The sequence below is a fragment of the Alexandromys fortis genome, unplaced genomic scaffold (genome assembly GCF_014885135.2).
Source record: "Alexandromys fortis isolate MF-2015 unplaced genomic scaffold, M_Fortis_MF-2015_v1.1 scaffold_156, whole genome shotgun sequence".
Taxonomy (NCBI): domain Eukaryota; kingdom Metazoa; phylum Chordata; class Mammalia; order Rodentia; family Cricetidae; genus Alexandromys; species Alexandromys fortis.
The window spans coordinates 878,263-899,371 of NW_026068028.1; the positions used below are offsets into that span (position 1 = coordinate 878,263).

At 39.3% G+C, this 21,109-nt stretch overlaps 1 protein-coding gene and 1 long non-coding RNA gene across 2 annotated transcripts in view; both read right to left on the reverse strand.

Annotated features, from left to right (window-relative positions):
• Smurf2 (SMAD specific E3 ubiquitin protein ligase 2) overlaps window positions 1-21,109 on the reverse strand; it is a 95,411-nt gene that overhangs the window by 62,329 nt on the left and 11,973 nt on the right. The window lies entirely within an intron of this gene.
• Window positions 4,585-7,533, reverse strand: LOC126514979 (uncharacterized). The gene is made up of 2 exons (XR_007595720.1): window positions 7,467-7,533; window positions 4,585-4,793 (listed from the first exon to the last, which is right to left on the reverse strand). It is a non-coding gene; the product is annotated as an uncharacterized lncRNA (long non-coding RNA).

Here is a 21,109-nt window from a genome sequence, read left to right on the forward strand (position 1 = left end):
GGGAAGGGGGAGGGGGGGGGGGGGGGGGGGGAGGAGTTGAAAGAGACACCATATAGCCGCTGAAGGAGAAAGATGCCAGAACATTATCTGTGACAGCCACATTGTGATACATAGATTAATAGAAATGGGTTAATTTAAAATGTAAGAGCTAGCTAGGAATATACCTAAGCCATTGGCCAAACAGTGCTGTAATTAGGGTCTGGGCAGCCAGGAAACAAAAGCGCAGTCTCTGTTTACTCAAGCACTCAAGCATATGAGTCTATGAGGGCCACTTTCATTCAAATCACCAAACACATATATATATACACACACACATATATATACACACACTCAGACACATTTACACATATGCACAAAGTAAAATAAATATTTTTATAAATCAAGATCTATCAGCCTGGGCTTATATAAGTGCTGAAATTATAGCAGTATGCCACTGTTGGCTACGAATGTCTGTTATTTTTGCAAGAAATGTTTTTAAATTTTTTCAAAATAAAAACACCCTTTTTATATGTGTCTGAAGCAGTAATTGGAAAAACCACTTGTGGAAGGGCTGCTATCACACTCTGGATTAAGTCAATTTCTTTTGATTAGAAAGGAATTGCTTATGTGCAACAAGCATCTGTAACAGTATCAGTGCAATGGCCAGCTGTAGTAACAGAATGCCCTGTTGTTCTTGCTAAGTTGCACTCATAATGAATGGTTGTATATGCTTAATTTCAACAAAGCTCCCAACTACTCATTATATCTTTGCCAAAGTCCTCTCCCCTTCCAAACCACAGTAGCACCCCAACTCTACAATGCTCACTGGAATGACGCTGCTCAAAGGGGAAATAGCCAGATATCCTTTTTCTTTGCTCCCCAACCAAAACCACACAAACAAAAACTTTTACAATACTGTTCCTGTAACTCAGAAGTAATGGAGACTATTTTAATCAATATACTTTTCTGCATGTTCTTTAAATGCATATTGACATTGTAAAAACTAAATACGGACATCCTGTTTAATACCTTCTAAGTGAATCCCAATGAATTGGTCCATGCGCCAAAAAACATGCTTCACTGCACCATTCACACATGACAGCAGTAGCTTATAATTGCTCTATGTTGTTACAGAAGCTGAGACTGCAGAGCTCTGTTGACAGAACACCTGTGGAGCACATTCAGAACCTTGGATCCCATCCCCAGCACCACATAAACTAGGTACAGCAGTATACATCTATTCACAGCACTAGAGAGGCCAAGACTGAAGAACCAGAAGTTCAGGTCTACATAGCAAGTTTGGGGTAACATTGTCTACATAAGACCCTATCTCAAAGAAAGAAAGACAGAAAGAGAGAGGAGAGAGAGGAGAAAGAGAGGGGAGAGAGGAGAGAGGGGAGGGGGAGGTGAGAGGAGAGAGGGGAGAGGAAGAAAAAGAAAGAAAAAGAAAAGGTTATTATAGGTTATTATTATTTTGAAATAAGCAAAAGTATCAAATGCAAACCCAAATACATAACCATAAATATATTTTGAAAAACTATTTGAAAGTATTTCAGCTACACATAATTTTCTTAGATTTATTATTTTTAATTATGTGCATATGTGAGGGACTCTCCATGTGGACATGCAGGTGCTTGCAGAGAAACAGAAGAGAACACCCGATTCTGCTGGAGATGGAGTTACAGGTCCTTTGGGGTCTCTCAATGTAGATGTTGGAAACCATACTGGAGTCCTCCACAAGAGCAGCAAGTTCTCTTAACCACTGAGACATTTCTCCAGCTCCTCAGCATTTCAAACCAATTTTTGTTATGTTTTGTTTGAGACAGAGTTTCTTTGCATGGCCCACGCTGTCCTGGAACTCACTCTGTAGACCAGGCTATCCTCAAACTCAGAGAGCCACCTGCCTGTGCCTCCAAAGTGCTGGCATTAAAGGTGTGTGCCACCACCACCCAGCTTTAAACCATTATTTCTATGAATATTTTCTCCAACTTGAGAATAACAATACATATGTATACTGTTATATATGTGTGTATATATCAATATATATACCATGTATATGTATGTGTATGTGTGTATATATCAATTCCCTTGTATTCTGAGTGCAGGCCAAACACCATTTTGTTTCTATTTGTGATGGTTGGTTTTATGTCAACACAAACTAAAGTCTTCTGAGAGTAAGAACCTCAAAACGAGTTCCAGGAGAGCCAGAGTTATGCAGAAAAATCCTATCTTGAAAACCAAAACCAAAAAAAAACAAAAAAAAAACAAAAAAAAAAAGGAAGGAAGGAAGGAAGGAAGGAAGGAAGGAAGGAAGGAAGGAAGATAGGGCTGCAGGCAAGCCTCCGGGTATTTTCTTTTTCTTTCTTTCTTCCTATTTATTTTTTTATTTTTTTTATTTTTTTATTTATTTATTTTGACAGGGTTTCTCTGTGCAGCTCTGGCTGTCCTGGAACTCACTTTGTAGACCAGGCTGGTCTAGAACTCACAGAGATCCACCTGCCTCTGCCTCCTGAGTGCCAGAACTAAAGACATGTATCACCAGGGTCTGGCATGTAGGGTTATTTTCTTAATTAGTGATTGATGGGGGAGGACCCTGCCCATATGTACAATAAATTATTCTTCCTCAGAATACCAAGCAGAAAATGATTTTGTAGGGCTCAAGTATGTAGTATTTGCAATGAAGTCTAAACATTAAATATAGACATATCTACATCATTTCCTGGTCACTCCATTAAGTACCGTGAGAGGGTTAAACAATGCCAGAATGCCTGCATTTGAGCCTGGTGCTTTCATTTATTGGTGTGTTAATCCGGAACGCTATTTAATGAAGCTATGCTCCAGAGACGTCATCTAAAATTAGACTTCTATAAGTTATCTCATCTAAAAATAAGACTTCTATAAGTTACCTACTTCATAGTGTTGTTTGAAAGACTAAACAAACTAAACTACACAAAACATAGAATGGTACCTAATTTATAATCTAGCAAGTGCTCAGCACATATTAGCTATCTTTATTATTTCTCCTCTAAAATTTCCAGTGAGATCTGTTTACTAGCAAAAGAAGAGTCATATCATCTGACAAGATGTTTATCTTAACTCAGCCTGCCAAAACAAATACTGTAGCCTGGGTGGCTTCAACGACAAATACTATTTCTCAAAATTCTGGAAGATGTAAAGTCCAGGATCAAGTGCCAGCAGACTGAGTGTCTGATGAGAACTTTCTGCCTAAATTGGAGACATCTTGCTACATCCCTGAAAAGTAAAGAAGACCTTCTTGGGCATCTATTACTAATCCTACTCATGGATCCCTTAGCGATTAAACTTTGATATATGAACTGATGTGGGGGAGGGACACTCCATAGCAGAGCTTATGCAATCAGTTAAGTTTTTCTGACCTCAGGTTTTGCTAGTAGTATTGATAACCATGAAATCACTCCTCAGCTGATTTTCTCAGTTTTATGTCCAAAAGTACATTAACTTCCCTCAAAGAAAAAGCACACACCTAAAGGGCCATACTAAGTCCTCCCACCAACAGCTACAACAATCAAGTTTCAAGGTTAGTGTGAAAACATACCTCCAGTTCTAACCAGTGGGTGTCTATATCCTCAAACAATCTTAAAATGAATCCAACAATAGTGTCCAAAAGCAGAGACACACAACTTGCCTGAGGACTCCAGATCTCGGATAAAGACAGCTCCTACACAGAATACTATTGGAAAACATAGCAGATTAATTTGTTCCTTTTAAAATATTATTGTGGGGCTGGAGAGATTGCTCAGCAGTTAAGAGGATCAGTGGCTGTTCTTCCAGAAGTCTTGAATTCAATTCCCAGCAACCACATGGTTGCTCACACCATTTGTAATGAGATCTGGTGCCCTCTTTTGGCCTGCAGGCATACATGCAAATAAAGCACTCACATAAAATAAATCTTTAAAAAAATAGATAAATAAATATTATTGTTATAATATTCTTCTAATAATTTAGTTCAAATATCATATAATTTTGTTTCTTTTACGTTCCTAAAACAGTTCACAAATGTGTGCACACCCACGTTACACAATAGCCTGGACACTGGCCCCTAGTTACACACCATAATTTTAAGACAAGCACACTTGCTCAAGATACATACACAGGCCACTCACTGGCTCAACCACTGTTTCTCTGTATCACCAGCAGATCACAGACCTTATTTCTCTAAGAGGAAATAAGAGACTTTCTGTGGCCATTTAGCTTTAAAAGACCTACTTTATTTTTCCTTCCCCAGAGTCTACTAAACTCTATGCTGGGTCAAGTTCCCTGCAAGGCAGTAAAACCTTTTTCAGTGCTCAATTTTTGGTCTTAGTCTTTCCTTATAACTCGTGTGTGTGTGTGTGTGTGTGTGTGTGTGTGTGTGTGTGTTTGGTTTTTTCCAGACAGGTTCTCTCTGTAGCTGTGGAGCCTCTCCTGAACCTTGCTCTATAGACTAGGCTGGCCTTGAACTCAGATCCACCAGCCTCTACCTCCCAAGCTCGTGTATGTTGAAATAGGAGCGACAGGGCTGCGTCCCCGGCACCCGGCCGCCCGCATGGCTAGCTTATACCCAGAAATAATTACACGGAAACTGTATTCTTTCAAACACTGCCTGGCCCGGATAGTTCCAGTTCCTTATGGCTAGCTCTTACATATTGTTCTAACCCATTTCTAATATTCTGTGTAGCCCACGAGCTGGCTTACCAGGGAGGATCTTAACCTGCGTCTGTCTGGAACGGGAGAACCATGGCGACTCCTCACACAGCTTCTTTTTCCCAGCATTCTCCTCTGTCTACTCCGCCTACCTAATTTTCTATCCAATAAAATGGGCCAAGGCAGTTTCTTTATTAGTAAGAAATCATTCCCACATCATTTCCCCTTTTTCCGTTTAAACAAAAAAGAAAGGCTTTAACTTTAGCATAGTAAAATTACATATAACAAAACAGTTATCAAGTAAGAATTACAGTTACAATATTTATATCTATTTTATCTCTTACCATAACTAAGGAAAACTATAACTATTCATTCTTCAACTCCATCAAAGACTCCAGAAGGATATAATATTACCTAAGTAAACAAGAAATAAGAAAACTCTAGAAATGACAGAGACATCTCGCTGCCTGGACAGTCACCCAAAGTTCTTTGGTACCGTTGGGGCATCCATCTTCGGCCTACAGGCCCATGGTATCCAGATACATTTCCATGAAGCAGGAAATTTCAAAGACAGTTCAGTCATTTTCTGCTGTGTCCTGCAGAATGTCTCGCAGACTCTTTCATGAATCAGGAACCCCGAAAGACCATCTCACCTTTAGGCAAGTTCAGCAGTCCTCTCTCTGAGGGTTCTCTGTGTCCAGTTTATGCAACAGTCCAGGCAAGAGCAGTTTCTTGCCCAAATGACTATCCAACTCCATAAGGATCCTCTTCGATGCCCATCTTCCTCTTGAAGTAGCTGGTGCTGCCAGGAGCAGACGTGTCTCCTTGTCATGAAAAGTCCTAAGTTATTAAAATATTTTAAATGCCATATTCTGCAGTCTTTGAAAGATATGAAGAATGCCTATCTAACTGAAATATATCTCTATATATCTAGAAAATCTAATTAACATGACTACAAGCTTAACTATTAGCGATGATTATCCATTAACAACCTATATTTCCTAATTATACATTACATTTTTAAATGAACTACACAATCACAATACCTTAATCAAGATCAAAAATACATATACATATAACAAAATTGACCTTAAAATCCATACCAATGCAAATTATTCATATCTATATCATATCCCCCTTTAAATGTAAAAGAACATTTATAAACAATATTTGGGAACATGGGCGTAGTTTTTTCTCTCCAAACTGCTTCCTGCTGAATAGGGGCGTCGTTAATTAGGTTGTTCATGATATAACCTGTGTGCTAGTTTCATCTCAGTTGGCAATTGAGCGAAGCAATTTTTTGAGGGTGTTCACAGCAACCTTTCAGGAGGGCGTGGTCTATCATACCAAATCGGAATAGATGCAATCCACAGGGTCTCATCCTCTGCAAAAACAAAAGAAGACCCTCTCCAAAGCATCATATCCTTAGACCCAAATTCTGAAATCATAATACCCTCATGAAATCCATTTTGGTTTAGCTTGGCAGCCCATATAATGAAATGTCTCTCTGTACTTAGCTCCTTCACAGTCAAAAATTTTAAAGAAAACACAATGTACATAATCCAGACTCTCTGTGAATTTTCCATTTTTACGTGGCTTATTTTTCTTTATTTCTCTTAATCTATAACTATCTGTACTTCTGTACTCTGTCTCTTTAAAGACTTTACCCTTTTTCTTTTTAAGACATTAACTTTATTCTTTATATTCTTTTTCTTCTCTTTCCCAAGCCTACGTACATTTATCCAACAGTGTCTGAATCTGTTTTATTGTGAATCTGTAATTTTTTTACTATCCAGGAGCATTTCTTAAAATGTTAAGCATTTCTTAAAAACTTAAGTTGCACCATGTACAGGTAATACGGTACTGCCTGTGTCCTGCCCAGTCTAAACCTTAACTGCACGGTTTTAAGGTAATTACGGTAGTTCCTGCCTGAGATCAGCACAGTTCAGCATGGAGCAGCCGCTCCTGCCTCAGAGTCATTTGGTGCTTCTGAGCTGAGCACAGTTCCAGGCACACAGCAGTTCACATTGGAGCCGCAATCAGCAGTTTAATTCTGAGACTGAGTGTGCAGCACAGAAACTCTTTTCATCCAAGTTACAGCCAAATCTGACACGCAGAGCACTGCGCAGTCTGAAAACGCGTCTCTGTATGGCGGCAGGAATCCGCCATGCTCTTCCGCCTGCCTAAGCCTGATTCTGCCGTCTGCCCAGGTGCAGGCGGGAAGCGCTGAGCCATCGGCACGGTCTCAGAGCACTCTTCTCCGATCCCAAGCGGGAACACAAACATCCAGTCCCATAAAAGCCTTGAAATGCTTTAAAGCCAGAGTTCACGCTGGCAGTACAGCCCCAGGAAGCCGCGCTTTAAAATGACGCAGCTTTTTTTCTCTGCTGCTGTTGCTGAATCAGGAATCTCTCTACAGCACGCCACCAACAAAACAGCAAAAATCTGTGTTAAACTCTCTCTCCCTTATTTTTAAGCCTTCTCAGGTTTTTAAGTGGATTTAGCCCATCACGTCTGGGCGCCATCTGTTGAAATAGGAGCGGCAGGGCTGCGTCCCCGGCACCCGGCCGCCCGCATGGCTAGCTTATACCCAGAAATAATTACACGGAAACTGTATTCTTTCAAACACTGCCTGGCCCGGATAGTTCCAGTTCCTTATGGCTAGCTCTTACATATTGTTCTAACCCATTTCTAATATTCTGTGTAGCCCACGAGCTGGCTTACCAGGGAGGATCTTAACCTGCGTCTGTCTGGAACGGGAGAACCATGGCGACTCCTCACATAGCTTCTTTTTCCCAGCATTCTCCTCTGTCTACTCCGCCTACCTAATTTTCTATCCAATAAAATGGGCCAAGGCAGTTTCTTTATTAATAAGAAATCACTCCCACATCACGTGTAACTCTTTCAAAGGTTTCAAAGGTCTCCCCACTATTAATTCTATAATTTTTTCTCTCCTCAAATTTAACAGTATCATCAAGCTTTCTAAAACAAAGCAGACTGATCATGCTCTTGCCTAAAAACCTTGAGGCTTTCCAACTCACCTAAACACACATGATACTTTAATGATACTTTATAACTTGGTTCCTGACCACCATTGATGTGGGAGTGATTTCTTATTAATAAAGAAACTGCCTCGGCCCTCATAGGACAGAAAATTAGGTAGGTGGAGTATTTCAACACACCATCTTCTCCAGCCTCATCTTTCACTATCCCCACAGGAAAACCTTTTTATCTACCATTCTTCAACAGACACAGAATGCCTCCTTCACTATTCTTCAGCTTATATACCTGCATAAATCCTCACAAATGGAGCACCAACAACATCATCAACCAGCTACTCAAAGTGATCTTTACCATCTGCTCAGATTACCTGGTCAAATTAGGTTTTCATTTCTCAGTCTTCTCAGGATACAATGTGTCTCTCTGCCATTACACTTACCAATGCATACTGAAATACCACATTGTAAACTATCTTAACAAAGGCAATATCTTAGTGCCTGACACATACCAAGTCTCAATGAATATTCATTTACTGAATGAATGGTGCTCTCAGTATTTTGGATTTGCACTGCCAAAAAAGTCTATCCCCCCCACCACACACACACACAAGACAAGTTTCTCTGTGTAACAGTTCTGACTGTCCTGGAACTCACTCTGTAGGCCAGGCCTGCCTCTGCCTCCCCAGTGCTGAAATTAAAGGTGTGCACCACCAACACCCGGCTAATAAATCCTTTTTTATTGAGACAGTCTCACTGTGTAGTCCTGGCTGGCCTCTCTTTATATAGTCCAAGCTGGCCTCAAATTCACAGAGATCTGCCTGCCTCTGCTTCCTGACTGGTAGGATTAAAGGCATGTGCCACTAGCACCTGGCAAGAAGCCTATTTCTTAAGAAGGAAACAAAATCTTTATTACTTTATATCTTCTACATAAATTTCTTTTAGTTTTTATAAAAAATACAATTTTAATCATAAGAAAACTAAAACTCTGAATATCAAAACTAAACGTAGAGAAGATTAAAATAAAATTTCTCACCTCAAAATCCATATTCTCTACTACACTTAAGAAATCTTATTTAGATGTAACCGGCAATATATTTCACAAATTTAAAATATGCAAACATGTACACAATGCATATAAAGTGTGTATATAGTGTATACATGTACAAAATATGTATATATGCATTCAAAAATGCAACTCTTTCCACGATGTCTTATTTCAGGGGTTACAAAGAAAATATCTTCTCTCATCTGCTACAGCAGTTTCATTTATCCCCAAAACACAATTATAAAAAATGCAGAACATTTATAACAAATTAAAGCAATTATCACTACACTAGAATTAAGACAACAAGCCCAGGGTAAGTCACAAGTTTCTAAAGAGATTAAATTTCCAGAGGGATCAAAAGAGAGAGAATCCTTAAAAAAAAAAAAATCTTAGAGAAGAGATGAATATCCAAGGACAAAATCGTGAAGATGGCTTCCTAGTAACACTGTAATAGAAAGGCTTAAGAGAGTAATGTGATGAACCTGACTGGGGGAAAAAAATGCGAAAAGAATTTGAAGAGCAAAGAGAGACAGAAAGCAGTGATGGAAAGATGGTTCAATGGGTAAAGGACTTGCCACACAAAAGAGGACCTGAGTTCAAATCTCCAAAACCCACAAAGGCAGGCACGGCACATCTGTAATCCCATTCAGTGTTCCTATGGGGGAGAAAATCCCGAGACCTTGTGGATGAGCTAACCCGCTAGACTACCTAGTTTTTCTTGAGATCCCATCTCAAGCAAGATGGAAAGAAACGACCAGCATCCAAGTTCTCCTCTAACTTCTACACCCACAGATACAAATGCAAAGCAAACAGGACAACAGAACTAAAAGAACCAAGGACTAGCAATCATAATAAAAAGGTATGATAACTTCCCACAATCAAAGAAAGCTATCTGAACTACAAAAAGAACTTAGAACAAACTAGTCTATATGAAATGAATGTGGAGATGCACTGAAGGAAATGGTTACTTAGGCCGAAAGGAAAATGCAAAGAAAACTCTCAAAACAATTCTAAGTATCAAACTGAGTATAGAACACTTTGGAAGTCACAAAAAGAAGTAACAAAAAGTGCCTGGGAAGAGCTGTTTAATATTTTAAACAAGTATCAGGTGTGGTGTTGCACACCTTTAGTCCCAGGATCCAGTAGGCAGACACAAGCAGAGATCCCTGAGTTTGAGGCCAGCCTCGGCTACAGAGTGAGTTCCAGGATACCTAGGGGTACACAAGAAAAAAGACTTAAATAAGTGTTTAAAGCTAAGAAGCAAGCCTGAAACTATCTGCAATGGAAGAGATTGCTTTGCTTCTAAAGCCTTTTCTATGAATACATGATCCTGCTCAAACCAAATGCCACAGAAGAAAAGGAGCCAGTTGTTCTGTAAATACACAGAGCGCTTACCTATCAAAATGCAAATCAGTTCCTGCTGCCCCACCCAAACTGGTCCAACAGGCTGGGAGCAAACAGCAAGTGAACTAACTGCCTGTTAATATTGTCAAACCTAAAAATTCGTATTTAAAGTCTGTTGGACAACTATGGCAGGAGGGAAGAGTACAAATGAAAATTCAGCATAAAAGGTTTTAGAAACTGTTTCTACTCAACTCTGAACAACAGTGGGCTGCTAGAAAATTGTAAGAACTACCCAGGGTTTACCTCTCATCAGTTAAACTTAGCAAGTGGCTTTTATATGCTTCTTTAAGGCCCTGGCTAAACACTTTCATGGGTAGCAAGAACTTAACAACACAAGCCCAGAGACCTTCTTTTATCAGCACTCAAATGAACTTTTGGGTGTCTCTGAAAAGCATCTATAAGTCAAATGAAGTAGTGAGGTAAAGACAGGTAAACCAGAGTCAGTGTGATGACTCAGTGGGTAAAAGGTGTTTGTCACCAGGCCTGATGTCCTGAGTTCAATCCCTGGAATGCATATGGTAGACAGGGAAAAACCAACCCCAAAAGTTGTCTCCTGACCTCCACACACAAAAATAAACAATAAATTTTTAGGGAGACGGGGAAACCAAGGAGATCGCTATTAAAGTACCCTGGCAAGAGCAGTTTTAGGAGAGCACTGGGCAAGGCCTGAGTTTATATACATAAATGAAAAGTGAAAAGAGGCAGAAATGAAAGCAAACTACTTTTTTTTAGAAAACAAATGCAAGAGTTAACAGAAATGGGCTACATCAGGATTCTTAAAGTGAGAGACATGTATAGATATTACAGAAAAGGAAAAGGGGCACTAGGCAAAGTTCCAGATAAGAAAATTAACTGATTTTGAGAGATGAACACACTTTGACTAGTCTTTGAAAACCAGCCCAGCTCCAAGGATCTACTCTTTCAGAACAAAAATGTACTTAGCCATCTCCTTAAAGGAAAAAAAAAAAGTCAACCTGACAACATTCCATATCTTCTGTTCATACACTACTCACACATAGTAAGAATGTGAACAGCAACAACATTAGCCGTACTTCCCAGGCACTGTGCAGAGCACTCTGTATAGATTAGTTCAGTCACATCTCTGAATTCATAGCATCAGTCCCACTCTACAGAAGGAAATTACAGATTAGAGAGGATCCACACTTCACCATCACACACTGCTGCCTCATGTTAGCTAGCCCCAACTCTCCAACGTTATTCTAAGCCTCTCTCTTTGGGGGGAAAATGGGGGAAAGACAAAGCTTTTAATGTCCAGAAGCTTCAAGTGTAGCACATTAATTGTAAATGCCTCTATTAACTCCAATGTCTGAAACTAGACTAGCCAAACCAACCTGTGTAAACCATACCATATGGTTAAGAACTGTCCGTGCCCTCATCATAACCTCAGCCCACCGAAGGAGTGTGTGCCATTTCACCTAAATGCATCCAATCACCAGTACTCAGTGGGGTGGTGGATCTGATGAATTCAAAACACACACTCAACCTGTTTGACCTAAAACCTGATTCAAAGGAAGATGTAACTACTTTACCTATCCTTTAAAAAGAAACCGTTCAGGGTATCCAGACCTCTGTATCAGGAGACCTAAACAGTTTAGGAAGACTAACACATAACTTAGAAACAGGAGAAAAATATGGCTGTCTCCCCAAACACTGACCTAGCTTAAGACCACAAACTACTGTGACAACGGTGCTTTCTTGTGATAATATTTTTATTCATCTGCTTTGCAGCATGGATTTGAAGATTAAGTGAAATGATTTAGAAAAGGAATTTTCTAAATAAAATATGGAAATTAAACACATGAAAAGGCAGCTAAAGAATAACACCTGGAAAAGCAGTGTATTCAAACTCTGGTGGTGGGGGAGACAGATGATTTGTGGTGGGTATGCAAAAACAGATACAGCATTTTTTCCCCATATTTCCAGGTTACGTCTCATTACGTAACCTGGCTGGCTTAGAACTTACTACATAGATCTGCCTGTCTCTGCCTCCACACTCGAGCATTTTATACATTTGTATTTATTTTGTGTGCATGCAAGTAGGCCATAGTGAGCATGTGGGAAGGCAATTTAAGGGAAGGCAATTTAAGGGAGTCAGCCATCTGTTTCTACTATGTAAGTCCCCAGAATCAAACTCAAGTCTTCAGGTTTGGTAGCCACTGCTTCTACCTGATAAGGCAGTGGTTCTCAACCTTCCTAATGCTACAACCCTTTAATACAGTGATGACCTCAAACAATTATTTTGTTGTTCAAACATAAAATTATTTTGTTGCTACTTCATAACTGTAATTTTGGTACCCCCTAGGGATCATAATGTAAATATCTGATATGCAGGATATTTGATATGTGACCCCCTGTGAGAAAGTCACTCAATCACCAAAGAGTTGCAACCCAAAGGTTGAGTATGGCTGTGCTAAGACATTTCTTCAGCCCACACAGTATTTCCTATTAGAATAAAGGCGGCATCTCTTGCTGCAAATTCTCTTAACACCCAAGTCCTAGGAACTGACAGGGTTCCTTAATACAGACAGCAAACCCTGAATGGAGACACACATTTGTAACCTCAGCACTTAGGAGGCAGAGACAGGACAACCAGAAAGTCAATGTCATCTCAGCTACATACTTCGAAGCTAGACGGGGGTACATAAGATTTCAAAACGGTAAAATAAAATTTAAAAAGCAAAGTTTTGTAAAGAGTAAGAAGCAGGAAAATTAAATGTTTTTACTAGCATCCTCATTCACACTTACCCTAGTATCATTCCAAATTAAAAAAGTTTGTATTAGCACAATAAAAATAATACTGAACAAATATTTACCATGCAAGAGAAGAATAACTATTAAATGTGTTATAGTCACTTTAATAAAAGCTTAAATTCTAAAATTCATTACCTTCATGGGATTTATTATTCATATACCATGAATGATCTCTCTAGATCTAGACATGCCTTTAATCCCAGCACCCAGAAAGTAAAGTCTGGTTAATATCTGTTTAGAGCAGTCTAGTCTGTCTACAGAGTGAATTCCAGGACCCTAGGGCTATATAGTAAAACCCTATTTAAAAAAAGAATAAATAAATGAATGAGAGAAAAGAATGATTTTACAATTTCAATTAATTAGAGGCATTGCAGATGACCCTAAGATTCTAATCCTACACTCTGAGACTTCAATATGCCTAACAGCCCAAGAGACAATAACAAATCTTAAGAACATAGTCAATTAGACCAAAAATTTTAAAAAAACTCATATTAAACAGGGTTACTTAAGAGGCTGAGACAAAACTGCCTGAGCCCAAGAGCTCAGGGCCAGTCTGGGCATCATAGCAAGACCGCATATCAAAAATATTGAAGGTATGTGAGGTGGCACAGCTATATGGGAGGCACCACAGCTCAAGGTCTCCCTGAGCAACACACTGAGTTTCTGTCTCAAAATACAAAAAGGACTGGAGATATATAAGTCAGTCACAGAACAATCACACAGCATACACAAGATACCTAGTCTAATCCTCAGGACCACAAGCTAAGGGGAAGTAGTTCATATTATATGTTTGTACAAAAGAAAAAAAAAGAGTTCTTGAATCTCTGTCTCCTCAAAAACATAACTTAAAGCTCTAGAAATGCTATATTTGTACTTATTTATTTTTCATATGACTATGTATGTTTGGGACTAGATGTAGCTTAATCAATAAACTATTTGCCTAACATATCCAAAATTCAAATTCCCAGCACTAGATAAATCAGGTATCAGGTGGTACAAGCCTGTAACCCCAGCACTAGGGAGGTAGAAACTAAAGTATATGTAGATGTTACACAGGGGAAGTAAAATTTTAACTAAACTAATGATAGGAATGATTATGATTTAACCAGCATAGATAAATCTAAAGAAATAATGACCCAGAAAGAATGTTCCTCTGAGAAGAACAAAAAAGCAAAGACAGGAAAGGTGAGAGGATGCTGAGAGGGTGAAAAGGAGCATTCCAAGGCTGAAGGGAGGGACTGTGCTAATTCTTAGTGTCTTTATTGACAAGCTAAGGACCATGGATTCAATCCTATCCACAAAAGATAAACAGTTCCCAAGCAGGGAAAAGACGTGATCAGTGTGATGCTCTGGGGGAAATAATCTGTCAGTGATGTCCAGAGTGAGCTACAGGAGAAAGGGAAAACCATGTCTGTTCATTACAGAACAGTTCATCTGATGTCAAAAGACTGGATTATGGTAGAAGAATGAGTAAGACTGACAAGAAGGGATGGGTCAAGAGAAAGGACAAGTGATAGGTCTTGACAATTAATTAGGATGCACACAATGGTGACTCCCCTACCTGGAAATGTTAGAGTAACTCCTGGCCACCTACTGGATAGAATACATTGTCTCAACAAACAACAACAACAAAGTCAGAAATAAAGAAAAAAAAAAGTAAAGAGCAAGGTCTAGGGAGATTGTTCAGGGTTAAAACATTTACCCTGCAAGAGTTTGGATCAAAACCCAGATAAATGGTAATCAGGCTTAGTGGCCCTCCTGGAATTCTAGCCTCAGAAGGTAAAAGCAAAGGATCTCCAAAGCAAGCTTGCTAGTGAAACTAAACACATCAGCAAGCTCTGGGTTGACTGAGAGACCCTGCCTCCACTGATAAAGTAGAGTAGTCAAGGAATGATGGCTGTTGATCCCAACATGAACCTTGAGTCTCCACATGCAGGAGCACCCTGCATGTGTGTGAATATAAATGTGCATATAGGTGTGCCCACATATATGCAAATATACATACACACCTGTACACCACAACATGAAAAAGAAAAGAGGGGGACAGAAAGAAGTTAACTTTTTCATTGTATAATCTTTGCCACAAACTAAACTAGCCTCACATATACATATATATTTAGCTTATTCAATTCTTTATAAAGCCTTTTGATTATATACAGAAAACAAAAACTGGGTAGCATGTTCTTCTGAAGTCATTTTAAATCAATCACACTAACAGAGCAAGATTCAAATCTTGAGATCTCCATGCTTCAAGATAAATAACACTCTCCCCAAACAACTTATTGAATAACAAAGCGAAATACTTTCAAGTACAGAAAAGGAGGGACATGGGCCCACAAGTTCCTTGATTGCAGATAAATAAAAATTTAACTTTTAAATTCAGTAGTTTCCCTACTAGAGCATATTTCTAAGCCATAAGCTGTTTTTAAAAAGAAAATATAAGCTGGGTGGTGGTGGCGGTGGCAGTAGTGATAGTAGCGGTGGCAGCAACAGCAGCACACACCTTTAATCCCAGCACCCGGGAAGCAGAGGCAGGCATATCTCTTTGAGTTTGGCAAGCAAGTTCTAGGATAGCCAAGGCTGCACAGAGAAACCTTGTCTCAAAAAACAAAAACAGGGGGTTGGAGAGATGGCTCAGAGGTTAAGAGCATAGCCTGCTCTTCCAAAGGTCCTGAGTTCAATTCCCAGCAACCACATGGTGGCTCACAGTCATCTGCAATGAGGTCTAGTGTCCTCTTCTGGCCTGCAGGCATACATGTAGACAGAATATTGTATACATAATAAATAAATAAATATTATAAAAAAAAAACAAACAAAAAGCAGGGGATGGAGAGATGTGGTTAAGAGCACTGACTGATCTTCCAGAGGATCTGGGTTCAAGTCCTAGCACCCACATGGAAGCTTACAACTCTCTGTAACTTCAAGACACAGATATACATGTAGTAAAACACCAATGCAAATAAAATAAAAATAAATTATATATTCTGCCAGGTGGTGGTAGTACACAACTTTAATTCCAGCTCTCAGGAGGCAGAGGCAGGTGGAGCTCTGTGAGTTTGAGGCCAGTCTACAGAGCAAGTCCCAAGACAGGCTCCAAAGCTACACAAAGAAACCCTGTCTCGAAAAAACAAAAACCAAACCAAAACAAAACAAAACAAAAAATAGTTTCCATCTCAACAAATTCTGTACTTATGGACTAAACCACAGAAAAGAAATGACTCAAGGGGAAAATACTCTATATATTGAACATGTAGACTTTTCCCCCTTATTATCAATCAACTCAATTCCCTTATAATCAATCCAACTATTTAATTCATTTATATCAAGCAATCCAATATTTAATTATTTGATTCATTTACCTTGTATTAGGTACTATGTATGGATGGTTTATAATATATGAGAAGATATATGTAGATTATATGTAAATATTACATAATACAAAATTTTATATAAAGGGCTTAAGCACCCATAAATCTTCATACATGCGAAGGTTCTTGCAACCAGTTTCCCACAGACAGTAAGGGATAACTATTCATCTGAATGGAATCAAACTCAGATTTGTGAAGGGTTTTTGCCTGGTTGGTGTGAGTTTGTTTGTTTTTTAGACAAGATTTCATCCTAACCTGGCCTCAAACTCACTATACAACTGAATATGATTGATCTCCTGGTGCTCCTGTATCTACCTTACAAGCAATGGGATTAAAAGCAGGTGTCATCATGCCCAGCTCTCAAACTCAGGTTTCACTATGTAATATAAAGCATTGAATTACCTTTATAAAATTGGTACAAATCACATAAAATAAGTCACTGTTCCCAAAGTTTTCACCCAAGAGAAACAAAAACAACATTTAAGCGTTAATAATTATTCAGAAGGTCGGGTCATCAAAAAAAACCTTTTATCTCTAAAATTAAAATTTATGTGTTTGTAGTTATGTATCCAATCTATATTAATGAGGTCTGGAGCTAAAAACTACTCAAAAACAAGTGATAAGACTGCAAGATCCTGAAAGTAAATATATTATTAAGACAGAACAAGTTTACAATTTAGAAAAAAAATATTCAACCCAGTAGATAAAACAACCCCAAAGTGTTCTTGGAACACATTTTTAGCAAACCCAAAAACAGTATGTATGTGTAAGAGAGGGAGCTTGCCTTTAATCCCAGTACTCAGGAGGCAGAGGCAGGCGGATCTCTGTGAGTTTGAGACCAGCCTGGTCTACAGAGTGAGTTCCAGGACAGGCTCCAAAACTACTTTTCTCCAGGCAAGCAAGATGGCTGAGTCAGTGGGTGAAGGGACCTTGTAGCAAGGCTGACAACCTGAGTTTGATCCTGGGACTCACATTGGGAAGGAGAACCAATGCCCCCAAGTCATCCTGACTTTCACTCACATGCAAAGAAATGTAAAATAATTTTAAAATATTTTTATTCTGGGGTAGTGGTTTACCTCATAGTACAGTGCTTGCCTAGTAGTCAAAAGGCCCTGGCTTCAATCCAATACTGCAAAAAAATAAAATAAAAATTCACTTTTGATAACATCTATGCAATTCTGGCTTCACGGAGCTTAATATGTAGACCAGGCTGGCCTGAACTCACAGAATCCTGAGATTAAAGGCATGAATGATCACACCGACTAAAAATTCACAATTTTTAAAAATATTCTTTCTGAGATTCATATAACTGTCTAACACTAAATAATTTACACTGGTCATTTCTGAATATTTGCATAAATATTTCCATAGTGCATTTCACAAGTTTGGGTCTTGGTCATTTATAAATAATTCTATTGTAGACCCTCTACCAAAAAAAAAAAAAAAGCCCAAGACTGCACAGAGATCTAGTGTCCCACTCTCTAGCATATTATCCTAGGACTTTGCTGTGTTTCTCTCTGCTTCTTCCTCTGCACGTGGGATTACAGCCATCCTTCCACTCGTCTTTCAATATTATGATCCTGCATTGGACATAGCCTTTCAGTAGCAGGGATAGAAAGAATTTTTTCTGAGACCTGACTGTTCCAAAATGCCCTTATTCAGCCTTCCCATTTGACTGTGGGTATCACTTGGTTTTGAGCTAGAAACCATCTTCCTTAGGAACTCTGAAGGCATCCCTCCTCCCATCTTCTTGCGTGCTCTTGTCATAAATTCTAATTCTTCTAATTCTTATTGAAAGTGAATGGACAGAAAGGCTCTTCCTCCCCCAACTTGGAAGCTGACGGCTTTCTTTACACAGTGTCTGGCACAGTAACACGGCCATTTCATTGGAAGAATCCAAAATTCACAAGTGTTTTCTCTGGGGCTGTCCAATTTTGACAGAAAAGCCTTGTTCATAAAGTATAAAACACGTAATTAGTTGCTACTGTTCTGGAAGCTGAACAGTGGTTGAGGGGGCTGGAGATTTATCATTTAAGCTGTACTCAGGGACTTCATTTTCGGAAAAGCATTTTTCTTCTCCCACAGTGTAATCAATGTATCCCTGAGTCTGGAGCCAGCTGGGTTACTTTCCCCACAAAATAAGACTTAAACTTCGTGCAGGGTGAGAGAATAACCTGCCTAACCAAGAGAAAGTAAAGAACCTTTGCAAGACTTCCTCTCACCAACACCCTCAAAGATGGGTTGGTGCCTCTGCCTCCTCTCTCTAGAGACCCATGACATGAACTGGCTGGATTCTACACCAACTTGCTGTCTTCCTTTGCACCATCTACAATCTGAATAAAGCATGGATTTCAGATTTCAATTAATACTGTATCAATATTGCTTCATCAATTTTAACAAATACGCAATACTGTAGTAAAATAGTTGACAAATGGGGAAAATGAGTTTAGGAAATATAGAACTTCTATTATAATTTTTCTGTTAGTTTAAAATTTTCACAATTTCAAGTTCATTTTTAATTAATTAGTTAATTAACTATGGGTGCCTTGCCCAAATGTACGTACATGCAGTGCCTACAGAGGGTGTCAGATCCCTGGGACTAGATGCTGTGGGCTGCCATGTGGGTTCTAGGAATTGAATCTAGGTGGTCTGGAAGAGCATCTGGTGCTCATAACCACTGAACCACCTCTCCAGGCTATCCAGTTCATTTTTAAAATAATAAAACCCTTTTTGCTACTAATTTATGAAGCTGCTCTGTAGAAATGTTTTGTGGCATGGTTGAAGAAAAACAATGCACTCTAGGGGAGCACTAACATTCTTTGATACCTTTATTATTACTAATTGTACGTGTATGGGTGTTTTTGCATGCATGCATGCATATCTGTGTACCATATGCGTGCCTGGTGCCCAAAGATGCGCAGAACCAATATAGACAATTGTGAGTAACTGCACAGGTACTCGAAATAAAGCCCAGGGCCTCTGGAAGAGCAGCCAGTGCTTATTCCCTGAGCCACCTCTCCAGTTACATTCTTTGATTCTTTTTATTTTTTGAGATATGGTTTCTCTGTAGCCCTGACTATCCTAGGATTTGATCTGCAGACCAGGATGCCCTCAAACTTGGAAATTCACCTGCCTCTGCCTCCTGAGTGCTGGGATCAAAGGCATGTGCCACCACTGCCTGGCTCCATTCTTTGATTCTTAACCCTGAAGTATAGTATTTTTCAGTATAAAAATCAATAGAAGCCAGGCGATGGTGGCGCACGCCTTTAATCCCAGCACTCGGGAGGCAGAGGCAGGCGGATCTCTGTGAGTTCGAGACCAGCCTGGTCTACAGAGNAAAAACCAAAAAAAAAAAAAAAAAAAAAAAAAATCAATAGAGAACTAAAGAATTTCACATTACATAAGTTGTTCCACTCAGATAGTGTCTGTCTTCTTACTAATCTGTTTCTTTTTCCATTGTGTATCTTTTAGTCCTTTACCAAATAACCTTGGTTTTTTATACTCAATAACAAATTATAATAATTCTTGAGACCGTTGACATTAGGTGATCTAGTAAAATGCCTGGACACTTCAGAGGTAGAACACAAACAATAAAAGTTGAAAAATGAACCAGGCATGTTGACCCACGCCTTAATCTCAGCACTCTGGAGGCAGAGGTAGTTGGATCTGAGTTCGAGGCTAGTTCAGTCTACAGAGCAAGCTCCATAATAGCAAAGGCACAACAAAGAAACTCTGTCACAAAAAATGGGGGGGGGGGGGCTGGAAAAATGGAATCTGTTAAGATTAGTATACAAAAAACATATATAGGCGCTGAAGAGATGACTCAGTGGTCAACAGCACTTGTTGCAGAGTACACAGGCTCAATTCCCAGCACATACATGGTGGCTCATATCTAATTCCAAGGGATCCAATATCCTCTTCTAACTTCCACGAGTATACACGTGGTACACATACATAAATGCTGGCAAAATACTCACATACCTAAGAATAAATATTTAAAGATAAATACAGTACCACCTAAAACCCCCAAAAAGTAGTAGCAGCTCCTGCCACTACCACTACATACAAAAACCTTTTTTAAAAAATAATTTATTTGGGGGCTGGAGAGATGGCTCAGAGGGTAAGAGCACTAGCTGCTCTTCCAGAGGTTCCGAGTTCAATTCCCAGCAACCACCTGGTGGCTCACAGCCATCTGTAATGTAATGAGACCTGGTGCCTTCCTTGTCAGCAGTACATTATATGCTTAATAAATAAATCTTTTTAAAAAGGATTTATTAAAAAATAATTATTTTTATTTACTGTTTAGTGGTGTTTTGCCTGCAGGCTTGCCTGTGTGGGGTATCAGATCCCCTGGAACTGGAGTTACAGACAGTTGTGAGCTGCCATGTGGGTGCTGGGAATTGAACTCAGGTCCTCCAGAAAAGTAATCAGTGTTCTTAACAGCTGAGTCATCTCTCCAGCCCACAACTGTTAAAATGACTGCAAATTCACATTTCTTCTATCTAGAGTCAGGGAAGTCCGTATTTCCTCTCCCATGAATTTAGAAAAGCTTGTAACTTCCTTGTGTATGACAAGAGATTATAGCAAGACCTTTTCAGGTTGGGTGAGAAAATATAACTTTCACATTGTTCCCTGGACAATTCCTTGGAGGTACCTCCAAGCCCCTTGTTAGCAATGGAACTGCCCTGAAACTACCTGGCAGTATGACCTCTCTTCAAAGAGAGATCATATGGAAGCTTGGACATGATCTGCAAAGAAAGAAATGCCTGACCGGCCCTCAGCTATTCCAGTTCCAGCAGTCATCTGAATAAATACATGACAACACCAAGCCAATATGGCTCAATGGAGTCTCTTCCTAAGTTCCTGACTGACAAAAGTCA